Genomic DNA, 11,419 nt, shown 5'->3' with positions numbered 1-11,419 from the left:
CCAGTCTCGAAATCTTCTTTACTATTTTGTTTTTTATTTTTCACGATTTGTTTTTGTGTTACTCTGTTAAAATGTTATCTATTACATTTTAAGAGAGTATGTGCTGCTGTGTTTTTAAACATGCCTTGTTAAACATCAAACATCTGTTCATATGTTTGATGAAAATACAAAGACTGCGCCGTCGTATAATCCTTGCCATTCAGGATGTTCACGAAAATTAACATCTAATCCATACTACAAGAATAAAATATACGGCAAAATTAAAAGCTTAGCAAAAAAAATTAAATTGAAAGTACTTGGGACTGAGAATAATTTGATGCCATTTTCCATGCACGAGGTGTTACAATATTTTTGAAAGACAGGCAGATGTGACTTGTGATGATGAAGAAAATCAGAGTGTGCTGGTGTGAATATGCAATATGGGCAATAGCTATCAGCAATGCGTGCACATTTTTGTCGTTCATTCCTAAATATCTTCCAAGAGCAAATAATGTAATTATCAAATTGTTTTGTTACAAGTAATCGATACGTAATCGATTGGTAAAGTATTTTTCGTAAACAAAACAACTTGTTTTTCTTTTTCAATTGCATAAATTTAGGTAATAGACTCAAGCAATAAATTATATCTGAAATACCTAATACTCCAAAATAATGTTATTTATTAATTAGTCAGGATGTATACTGATTCGGAAATTGAAAATATCTTAATTGCTGGTGGATATTCATGCCGACACAGAAAACGGCCTTTAAAAGATTTAGGGCCAAGTTACTAATCTAAACTCAAACGGAAGGCCAATGAATTCATGGCTCTCTGGGTATCAAAAGGAGTTCCTACAAAAAATTGGAATATTATTAAAAATTGCAAGGATTTAGTGAAAAAATATGGTCTCTATAAAGCAATTTCCGACAGGAATGTCACCCAGAGTGCTGCAGAATTAGTGAGTCAATCAGTACAAGTTATCTAGTCACTTATTTAGCATCTCACCATCGATCTCTTGCAGTTGACTCTTCCCGAAGATGAGAATGAAGTAGAATCCCACCAGAACACACCAATACTAGATTGGACAGACTCAGTAAGATGCAACTTGCATATTGTTTTGAACCCGTATTAAATTCTCACATTCAATTATATTCAAAAGGTTCGCGAGCCAACCATTGAAAACGATGTACAAGACTCTGAAACTGACTCTGAAACTGGGGAAAACGATTTAAGTCCAATTAATGGTACTCAGTCGTATCAAAAACGAAATCTGCCTCTGCTTGCCTTATTGCAACATTTTGCAGTTTATACAAATCAAAATCATAGCGACATGACATATCTCTTGATGCTATTGAAACTATATGAACCAGAAGAAAACTATTCTACATTACCAAATACAGCTAAAGAATTAATAAAAATTGATGGATTTGATTGGCCATCAAATGACCAACAACAATCATCCCCAAAACTGCCTCCAGCAAGTCCGGTCGGCGATGACAAATATTTACATTTCGGTTTAGAAAGCGCTCTTAGCGGAACATCTCCTGGCATCGTATACCGCGATGCTGATTTGTTTCAATTTGTCAACGTATATGTTGATGAACCAGCATCTGCTGATCATGAAAAGAGTACGTTTTATTGTATTGCCTAAAATATTCTTGCTCCTAATAATACAATTAATTTTTTATTATTGCCAGATTGAAGCATTTGACCCACTTTTTACAGCAAACTTAGCCCAAAAACCATTATTAACTAAAAATCGTAGCCCAGTTCTGGAACATGATTTGCCTCACTATGAAGTAGATGTCTTTATTGATGAATAAAAACCATTTCGGGCCAAAGATGCTGCTTTCGTCACTCCTATACTTGGGAGAATTCATTCCATTCGACCGAACTCGGAATCTAATGAAGGTACAAGAGAACTTGAAGAGACATCTCCCTTTATTATTGGATTTTATTGTGGCGAAGGCAAGCCCAATGATATTGATAGTTTTCTAAACCCAACAATCGACGAATTTATTCGTCTTTCTCCTGAAACTGAAGAATCTAGTTTGCAAAGCAAACGATTCTTCACTGCCTCCCTTCGTTGCGTTATTTCCGACACCCCAATGCACTCTTATCTGAAGCAGTCTAAAGGGCACTCGGGATACTGGGCTTGCGATCGTTGTATTCAAAAGGGTGAAAAATTCGGCGATAGTAAAGTAATCGTAATGCGGAATGTTAATGCTCCCCTGCGAAATGACGTTGATTTCCTAAGCTATCACGTGAATGATTTTTCTGATGATGACCATCTTGATCCCAATCTTATTAGTCGTTTCGTTCGCCTTAATTTCCCCATGGTAACAGGATTTGTCATAGACCCCATGCATACAATGATTGAAGGAGCCTTTGGTCGTAGATTAGTTGGGTTTGCTTCCGTGCCAAGTGAAGGGAAATTAAACAAGACGGAACTAGCTGAGGTTAATACTCGAATCGCTGTTTACAAATCTTGGAAGGTAAATGATTTTGACAGGCACGTGGAGAACTTGAGTGGTTGTGGCAACTATAAAATGCATGTTAAGAGGCAATTTCTGTTCTACCACCTTTACCCGGTATTTGAAGGGATTCTACCTGGTTTTGACCTTGACCACATCGTGATGCTTCAATTTTCAATGTTACTCTTGGGATCTTTTGAGTCTCAACCAGTTCCTCAATCGAATACTATTAAGGCTCAACAGATTTTAAATATGTATGCCGTAGGAGGTAGGACTATCAGAAAGGGATATCCCTTGTCGCTTTGTGAGCCCCCAAATTAATCACATAACCCAGGATGTCGCCAAGTACAAATGCGGCGTGGAGAAAATAAGCGCATTTCAATACGAAAGTTTTCTATTTTTTTTTTCGTAGGGCGTTAAGAAGCGGAAATTTGCCAATAGAACAGATTCGTAACAGGCTAGTAGAAAAAATGAAATATCAGCTTCCAACAACTGCTTCGGGCGTAATAATTGACAAAAAAGTTCGGCTTCTGTTGGAAGCTAAAAGAAGGTGAAATGCATGTACCCCCATTCAATATCTTCACAAAGGTGGAAAATGTCCCAAAAAGTTAGTTTTTTTTTAATTTTAACCGAATAAATTAATTAACCGAAAACCAGACAATGTGTGTGCAATGTCTAATGGTGAAATTATAGTATGTACAGATTTCTTGCATGATGATATCAATTATTCACGCTCAGTAATCTTTGGTCGAAAATTTCTTTGTTTATAACCTGTATTGTGAAACCCTACCTCTCCTCTGACAACGGTATTTATCTTGTTTCAAATCTGTCCGAATTTATTGAAAAGTGGCAAATAACCAGTGTTACTGCTAAAATCCAAGTGTTCCCGCGAAGACCTCAGGGTAAACCAAATCTTGGAGATGAAAATCAAGAGTGGCATTAAGGCATACAATAAAAAAACATAATTTACTTTTTATGTGTTTTTAAACATGTTTAAATGTACACATGAATAAGTAATAAAATTTGTTTGAATTGATTTGTTTTCTGTTTGGATAGTATAGTGCATAACTACTATCTTTTTCATACATGAAACGAGTGTGTGCGCTGAGAAACGGTCGAAGAAAAACAGTAAAGTAGTTTTGTCTTGGAAAATACGCGGGAAAGCATTCTAAGTTGGCATTTTTGAAATCTATATAATGTACATGTTTTACAAAGACGAGAGGGCTAAGGTGCATCTGCATTTCTGTAGTTAATGGAAAAACCAAAGTAGAGTTAGTAAAATTAGTCATATGTATCGGTGTAGTGGTTAGTGCACAGCGTTTCTGCTTCCCAAACAAAATTTTTTTTTGTCAAAAACCGTTGAACAAGCTGCCCATCTAACAATAATCGGCGGTTGCGAAGGTTACTATCAGTTACTTCGTAAGAAGCGTACCTCAACTTATAAGTTGCGCTTTCCGTTACGCATGGTATAAGTAGCGCTAAGTAGCCCTCTTTTGAACGAGTGTATGTTAATATCTTAAAGTATTTATTACCACATTTGCCATTAAACTTTCAAAATTTTATTCGTCTTTTTCACATCAATAAAAACGCAAAAGTGAACGGTTTCCCAACAGTTAAAATATTCATTTTTTTCCTATTTTTTTCCAAACTAAATGGTTCTTGGACAGAAAGATTCTGCTCGGGCGCGTGGTGTTAACCAACAGCTAACTAAAACGGAGCTTATATGGATGTTAACCCACCGCTTACTTTGAACCTATTTCTATGAAATAAAATATTTCCTTGATTACAAAGTAATTGGAATTACGTGCATTAGTGAATGAAATAGAAAAATGTAGTGAAGTGAGTTTCAAAAGCTATGTTTTTGAAAAGGGTACATTTTGCTTTACATATCATTGCATTCGTGCGAGCCTGATAGAACAATTATGTTTAAATAGACAAAATTGGATGGGCAAGTATAAGACAAGCATTAACTCTTTAGTTCCCGGTAGGGTTCTCTAACCGCTATTCAATTACCGCCTACAAAATCTTGCACAAGATGCTCTTGAGTCTCATTTAGCTGGCTTTTAAAAACTCCGGAAGAATATAGAATTAAAGAAATTATTTGAAAAGGAGGTGCTACTAATGTTCATGATGCATTCACGTGATCAACAAAATCTATAATCGATACTTTTTAACAACATATAAGATAAACTTGTTTTCACTTACGTAGATCGTTACAGCATACGTTTTGATTTCCGGCTGTGACTTCCAAGGGCCAACCAATATGTAATAGACAGGTAGACCAACAAAAATGGGAAGATAAGGCTTTAAAAACTCCCCAAAAAAGCTTCCCGGTTTAGGGAGTTGACGAATCGAGCAAATCAGAATTTTCCTCTTTCAAGAGATCCTTTTGCTGGGCATTGTGGTGCAAAAACGGTTTTTATTGGATATAAATTAAACAAAAGGCGTGATAACTTGTAGCTTCTCCACCGAAAACTATTCATAGGGAAATTAAGAATATTTTTAGAAGAATAGCCCTTTTGAATTTTTACAACATTTTAGCTGCCAGTCTCTGCATTTGCATGAAAAGTATAACCTGTTTTTATGTGTATTGGCGTTTAGGATATAGCATTGCTTATCCAATTTCTGGTATCTGATATTTTCGAATATTTCCGTGAAATGAACGGAGAAAAGAAGAGAAAGAAAGAGGGACAGGGAAAACCAGCCTGTATATACTTCCATGACAGCTTTAATTATGGAATCGTGTTCTAGAAAATTATAACTGTATTTTTACATTATTATTTTGTCATTTTATTGTTGCATATAATATATTATCAATCATAAGGAATGCTTTCACTATTGTATTTCGTGGGGAAAAGAAATCTAGTGTACATGAAAATTAATATCAAATTAAAAAACACAACAAGTTCCTCTAAAACTAATTCGCATTCCTTATGTTTAATTATACTTTTAACGAGTCCCCAGTCAAATCCGGGGAACTTTTGTCCTGCGTAAAGTCGGACTGTTTTGCTATTCGCTTTTCTGTAGCTTAATCATCTGTCCGTAATAGATTTTATCGTGGGAATCTGCCCAGTGACTACCTTATTGAAGATTTCGTCATCACTGCGATGCTATAGACATCTGGTTGTGATGCTGGTTGTTGCGTCATCAAAGATTGCGTCATCACGGCGACGACATCTGATGGTGATTTGTTTTGGCATGTTTGGGCAAGTTCCATATATAATAAAAGCTTTTGGGGGAGGAGCCTGTGTTGACACATTATCCGTGACAGACACAGGCTCCTCCCCCAAAAGCTTGTTCTTTTATTATATTTGGATAAACGTTCCCATGTTTAAAATCTGAACCGTTAAAATAATTTTTTATTAATTTTTTAAAACTAATGAACACGACGTGATTTGAACACGCAACCTTCTGATCTGGAGTCAGACGCACTACCGTTGCGCCACGCAGTCATACACATATGATAGCAGATCAAATGGATAAAACAAATTTTAGGGGTGGGAAATGTCAAATCGTATTTTTAAAAAAACATTTTTCTTTTATTTCCAGTGAACTCGTACTAATCCTCAACTCATCGCTAAAAAACAGAGAATATAACCAAGAGCTTGTATCACATTTTCCATGTGAATTTTTCTCAAAACTGTTGATCAAAAGCGGTAAATACCATCGTAAATTGGGTAGGGGAGAGTGGGACGATCTGGCGTTCGGGTCGGTAGGCTCAATTGATTTCTTGATGCGTTAGAATTGCAATAAAATATTTAAAAAATTAGGAGATGTAGATGTTAGTAATGCGCATCTTAAAACCAAATTTCATGGTAGTACGACGAATGGTTAAGGAATGAAAAGTAAAATCAATTTTTCATCTTAAAATTGGGTCGTCCTACTTTGACTTTCGAATCAAGTATCGGCTTTCCCGATTACTTTAAAATTATAAAATAATATGGAAAATACTCTTCGTTATCTCTTCTTTAAGCCTGTTTAGTTTGTTTAATATTCACAATAGTTTAAATAAGAGATATTCAATAATATACTAAGACCCCTTTGTTGGGAGCGCATCGGCCACACAGTGTCGGGGCTTTTTGCTCACATAAAATTGCATATGATAGCAGTAAAATTATTTGTGTTCGACTTTTTTCGTGTTTTTAGTCAACTAACATACTTATTTTTTAATTGATATTCCGTTGGGGAGTTGCATTATTGTTTTTTTTTTTAAATTTTAAGTTTCTACTGTCAGTCAACGGTTTTTCCGTAAGAAATACAGGGGCCGAGACACCCTGGTGGTGTGAGCAAGTGAGCAAGTATCTGGGGCGGGTTTGCTCTCTTTTTTTTTTTTTAAATCGGCAATAACCTAGTCTTAATTTATTTAGATCGGATTGAAAAAATCACCATTTAGAGCAGGAAGGATTCTCTTTGGATCTAAATCCGTTAGAAAATAATGGAATGGAAGCTAAGAGAAAAAAGAGTGAGCCAGTCGCCCCACTCTCCCCTATACGAGCCTAAACAGATGAGTTTTGAGTTTGACTCGAAAGATTTAACGAAGGGTTTTCCATGGATGAAATTTTTTGATGAGGGAGATACGACCCATATGTTGCAAGTATAGGGAGCAGGGAGCTGCGTGTGGAACCCCCGATTCCATAAATATCTTGTTTTGTTTGATCCCTTTTTGCTGATCGTGAACGAGTGATGATCTGCGATCAAGATCAAGAACCAGATAGAAATTCTGTGGTCCATTTTGATCAACGTTGGTGAAGATATGCAGTAGTATTAGTAGTAAAGTAGTAAGTAGTAATTAAATCTATTTTGAGTTAAGAAATTATTGCAGAATTTAAGGATTAATTCCTTCTCACAGTGTAACTGAAGGCACGTCCATCAGGAATTTTTCATTTTTTTTAAAGAAAATTGAACAATAAACGAAAAAAGAAAATGCATTTGTGAAGTTTTTTATTTTCTTAATAATGTAATTTCAGACAGTGATAAGTCAGAAATCTCATAGGGAGATTACGACATTTTGGAAGATCTTAATGACGAAGTTTGTGTTTACATTTAAATTGGTGATCTAATTGAAAAAAAAATCAAAAGAGCAAGAAACATGACGTTGGATTCTTTCGAGGAATAGAACATTGCACTCACTAATAAAATGTATTGTGATGTACGATTGGAGAATCTTTTGAAAATTCACCAATTTCTCTTTCGAAAATGTTAAGGTCAAGAGAATGCTAAAGACAATTTTTCTTCATTTTTAAGAATGTCTATGGCCTTAGTGAAGCTCCCATGATTCTAAAATATATATTACAACATAAAACCTTCTTTTGCTTTGTTTAATTTTCCAATGTTTTAATGAAGAAAGTTTGTTGTTAACTTTTCGTTTTTATATTCAATATAGCGTCGTAGAATGAGTTCTAGAGAGTAGCATATTGTACTGTAAGGCGTTTTCGATGAGCACAAAGTCGCGCTAACTTTGAAGAACGATTCAAGATATTTGGGCCGGTCAAGTTTATTGACTACAAAAGTCAAAAGAATATATGTAATTTTCATTTACGACTCAGTGAAACTATACTGTGGAAAAAATAGGCTAAATGAAAGAAATAATATTTGTCTAGACTGTCTTTTACTTGTATATACTTGTTTCTGTCTCATAGTACGCGTCATCAGGAATTAATATATTCTCGCCTGACCAATGCTTCAGTTGAGTTTCAAAAGCAAGGGATGGTAATAAAACGGGTCGAGAAAACAGTGAAATTATTAGATCGGTCGAAGTCAGACACAGTTATAAAAACTAGAATTTTATTGCAAGGGTATCGCAGTACAACACGAAATAGATTCTCAGCATGTCCTTAATAAAGCCCCTTGGGCACCTTCGTCATTTAAAGTTAGCTTAAGTTTAGTTGAATACAGTGTTAAGAACTTTAGGAAATGTTTCATTTTCAGAAAGTCCTGTAATGAAAGAATGGCCTATTACCATCACGGCCTACATACTGGCTATATATCCCTCTGTAGCCGAATGGATCCAGCCTTTCCAATCCCCTTTCTCTGACTCATCATAGCCAGGACCGAAAGTAGTAAAATGTTCCACTTTACAAAGCTTGTTTCCACCGTTTAAAACTTACAATTCAGTCTAGTTACTATTGTTTACTTAGAAAATGGTGCCATCTATGTTTTAAATGTTGAAATGCTGAAAATTTTTTCAAACCGACGTTTACTTTTTAAAAAGCAAATAAAAGATAAGAATGTCACATTGGTTCATGTTTAAAGCATAAAAACGATGCAAACCATCGTTCGTTACATTTGCCATAATGTAAATCTACCAGTTTTAGCTTGGATAATGATTAATTCATCATTACTGACCATTTTCATTTTCCACGATTCCTATTGGTTGAAAAAAAATCCCATCGTCAATAAAACTAGGTAGATGACATTGGAATAGAACATAAATGTAAGCCTGGCTAGCTCAGTCGGAAGAACATGGGACTCTTAATCTTAGAGTCGAGGGTTCGAGCCCCCCGATGGGCGTTACATATTTGCAAATATTGTAGATTTAATTTAGATGTTGGGAGACCATCGTTATTATTTTGTAGCTATTTCAGAAAAATTGTTTATTGGCATGAAGTTTCCATAGTGTAGTGGTTATCACGTCGGCTTAACACGCTGAAGGACCTCAGTTTGATCCTTGGTGGAAACGGGTAAGTATTTTTTTAGAAAGACTATCAATCAGATGCATATTTTGCAATTTTGCAAAGGCCATATTCCTTGTGAATCAAATCTACAATCTGACAATCTGAAAATATTCGCAATGCTGTATCCGGAAGAATTCAACAGACAAGGGGGATCAATGGCGACTGCGGTTGTTGTGCAGGTGATATAGCCCTTAAGAGACTTTCTTCTTTAGCCAATCGACAATGCCCTTTGGTTTTAGGAATGTGGGAAATGACTTGCGCTGGATGGGGAAGAAGTCCATAAACATCAGCAAAGGGGAATCTATGATAGATTACACCTGAACCTGGAACAGTAGCTCCACAAGAAAATGAACATGATGCGTGTGCACCCTACGCTGCAAATGTTCAGTAGATTCAACAATCATCAGCTAAAGAAGCCATATCGTGAGTGTGCACTCTACAATGCAAGCTTTAGTCGGGTATAAAGTCATGAGAATAAGAGTTTAAAATAGAGCAATAGATTTCAATCACCATGAGCCCCTGGGTGGGATCGAACAACCAGCCTTCCGGTTAACAGCCGAACGCGCTAGTCGATTGCGCTACAGAGGCATGCTAATTGGCTAACGACACCCATTAGGAAAGCAAAAAATACATTTTTGTGCAGCTGCTGTGCTGTGCTGTGCTGTTCTTCTTGTTTCTATTTCATAAACATCACGGATGATTTTATGAATTCATTGATTCAATTAACTTTTAATGGTGTATTGGACATTGATTCACATATCCTGTAAGAATAAATCGCTTTGAATAAGCGAAACAGTAAAGATATCAAATTCAAATTCATTGAAGTGGTGTTTCCCAGCTCATCAAAGCAGTATTTTTGATTTTTCTTCAACGCCAATGCAAGATATGACTTATAAGGAGTTATCTTGTCAATTATTCATGTGTGAGCGAAAAAGAAATGAACAACTATATTTTTACCTAAAAAGTATCATTTTTGGAAATTTACTTCAACTCCGTAGGTTGACTAGTCTGCTAAGAACTATCAATAATAGCTAAATAACGATAGCCGAGAATCGAACTCGGGTCATTTGCTTGGAAGGCAACTATGCTTACCACTATACCACCATCACTTGATATAAGTGAACGTCATCACTTTCGTATTGTCACATCTTTTTAAATTACAAAAAATCGACCAGTATTACCACTTAGTGACCTTGTATAGTGGTACATTAAGCATTCTCTATCACTATATCAAAGCAACCTCTCTAATTATGTTGCAAAGCGAGCACATCATATGTACCTAAATTCCTTTTCCCTACTGATGTGGCATATATTAAAACTCTTTTCTCCACTGGCTCGCGTCACTGGCTCATTGCACTGGAAGAAGGAAGAAATCCATAAACACCATAGGGGAATCTATGATAGCAGCCGAACGCGCAAGCCAATTGCGACACAGATGCATGCTGATTGGCTAACGACACCCATTAGGAAAGAAAACATTACATTTTTACTAAGGCCAACACTAATAAAATCTTGCAGTTGACTTCCGGTATGCCATAGTGAAGAGGCTATCACGTCGTCTTCACAAGCTGAAAATCCTCAGTTCGTTCCTAGGTGGAAGCATCAGAAACGCTATGGGAATAAATAATATCCGAGGAAAAGAAAACAAAAAATATTAATAGTAGTGTATCTCATCTAGACGATTAGAAGTATAAGGCAACTGTGAACTCCCCACAAAGAACCAAACAATAATCATAAAACTTCGTTCACGGCTAGTGGACAGTACAAAATGTGGCCAATTAAAACTTGATTGATAACATTGGAATAAACCCTAAATTCAGGCTTGGCTAGCTCAGTCGGTAGAGCATGAGACTCTTAATCTCAGGGTCGGGGGTTCGAGCCCCCTGTTGGGCGTTACATATTTGCAAATATTGTAGATTTAATTTAGATGTTAGGAGACCATCGTTAGTATTTTGTACAAATTTCAGAAAAATTCAGTGTTGACAGTAAGTTTCCATAGTTTCGGTCTAACACGCTCAAGGACCTCAGTTCGATTCTAGGTGGAAACAGATGAGTATTTTTTAGAAAGACTGTCAATCAGATGCATATTCTGCATTTTTGCAAGGGCCATATTCCTTCCCGTACGAAAATGCTCGCTGCCCAAATTAGCTACCAGCTATCTACTAGCTAGTCCTAGATAGGGGAGTTTTTAGTTAGATCAGTTTAGCTATCCCTATCTAGAATTACCTTAACATATGTAAGCTAGAGCTATTTTAAGTATGAAATTGGATAGCTTATAGTTGTTTAGCCGC

At 36.1% G+C, this 11,419-nt stretch overlaps 2 non-coding genes across 2 annotated transcripts; one reads left to right on the top strand and one right to left on the bottom strand.

Annotated features, from left to right (window-relative positions):
• Nucleotides 1-9,642: 9,642 nt before the first annotated feature.
• Trnan-guu lies at nt 9,643-9,716 on the bottom strand. Its single transcript has one exon. It is a non-coding gene; the product is annotated as a tRNA-Asn (tRNA).
• A 1,232-nt stretch (nt 9,717-10,948) lies between these two features.
• Nucleotides 10,949-11,021, top strand: Trnak-cuu. The gene has a single exon. It is a non-coding gene; the product is annotated as a tRNA-Lys (tRNA).
• The last annotated feature ends 398 nt before the right edge of the window (nt 11,022-11,419 follow it).

The sequence above is a fragment of the Daphnia pulex genome, chromosome 5, assembly GCF_021134715.1.
Source record: "Daphnia pulex isolate KAP4 chromosome 5, ASM2113471v1".
NCBI classification, from domain to species: domain Eukaryota; kingdom Metazoa; phylum Arthropoda; class Branchiopoda; order Diplostraca; family Daphniidae; genus Daphnia; species Daphnia pulex.
The sequence above is the reverse complement of the archived record's forward strand: the minus strand, read 5'-3'. Positions and strand labels throughout refer to the sequence as shown.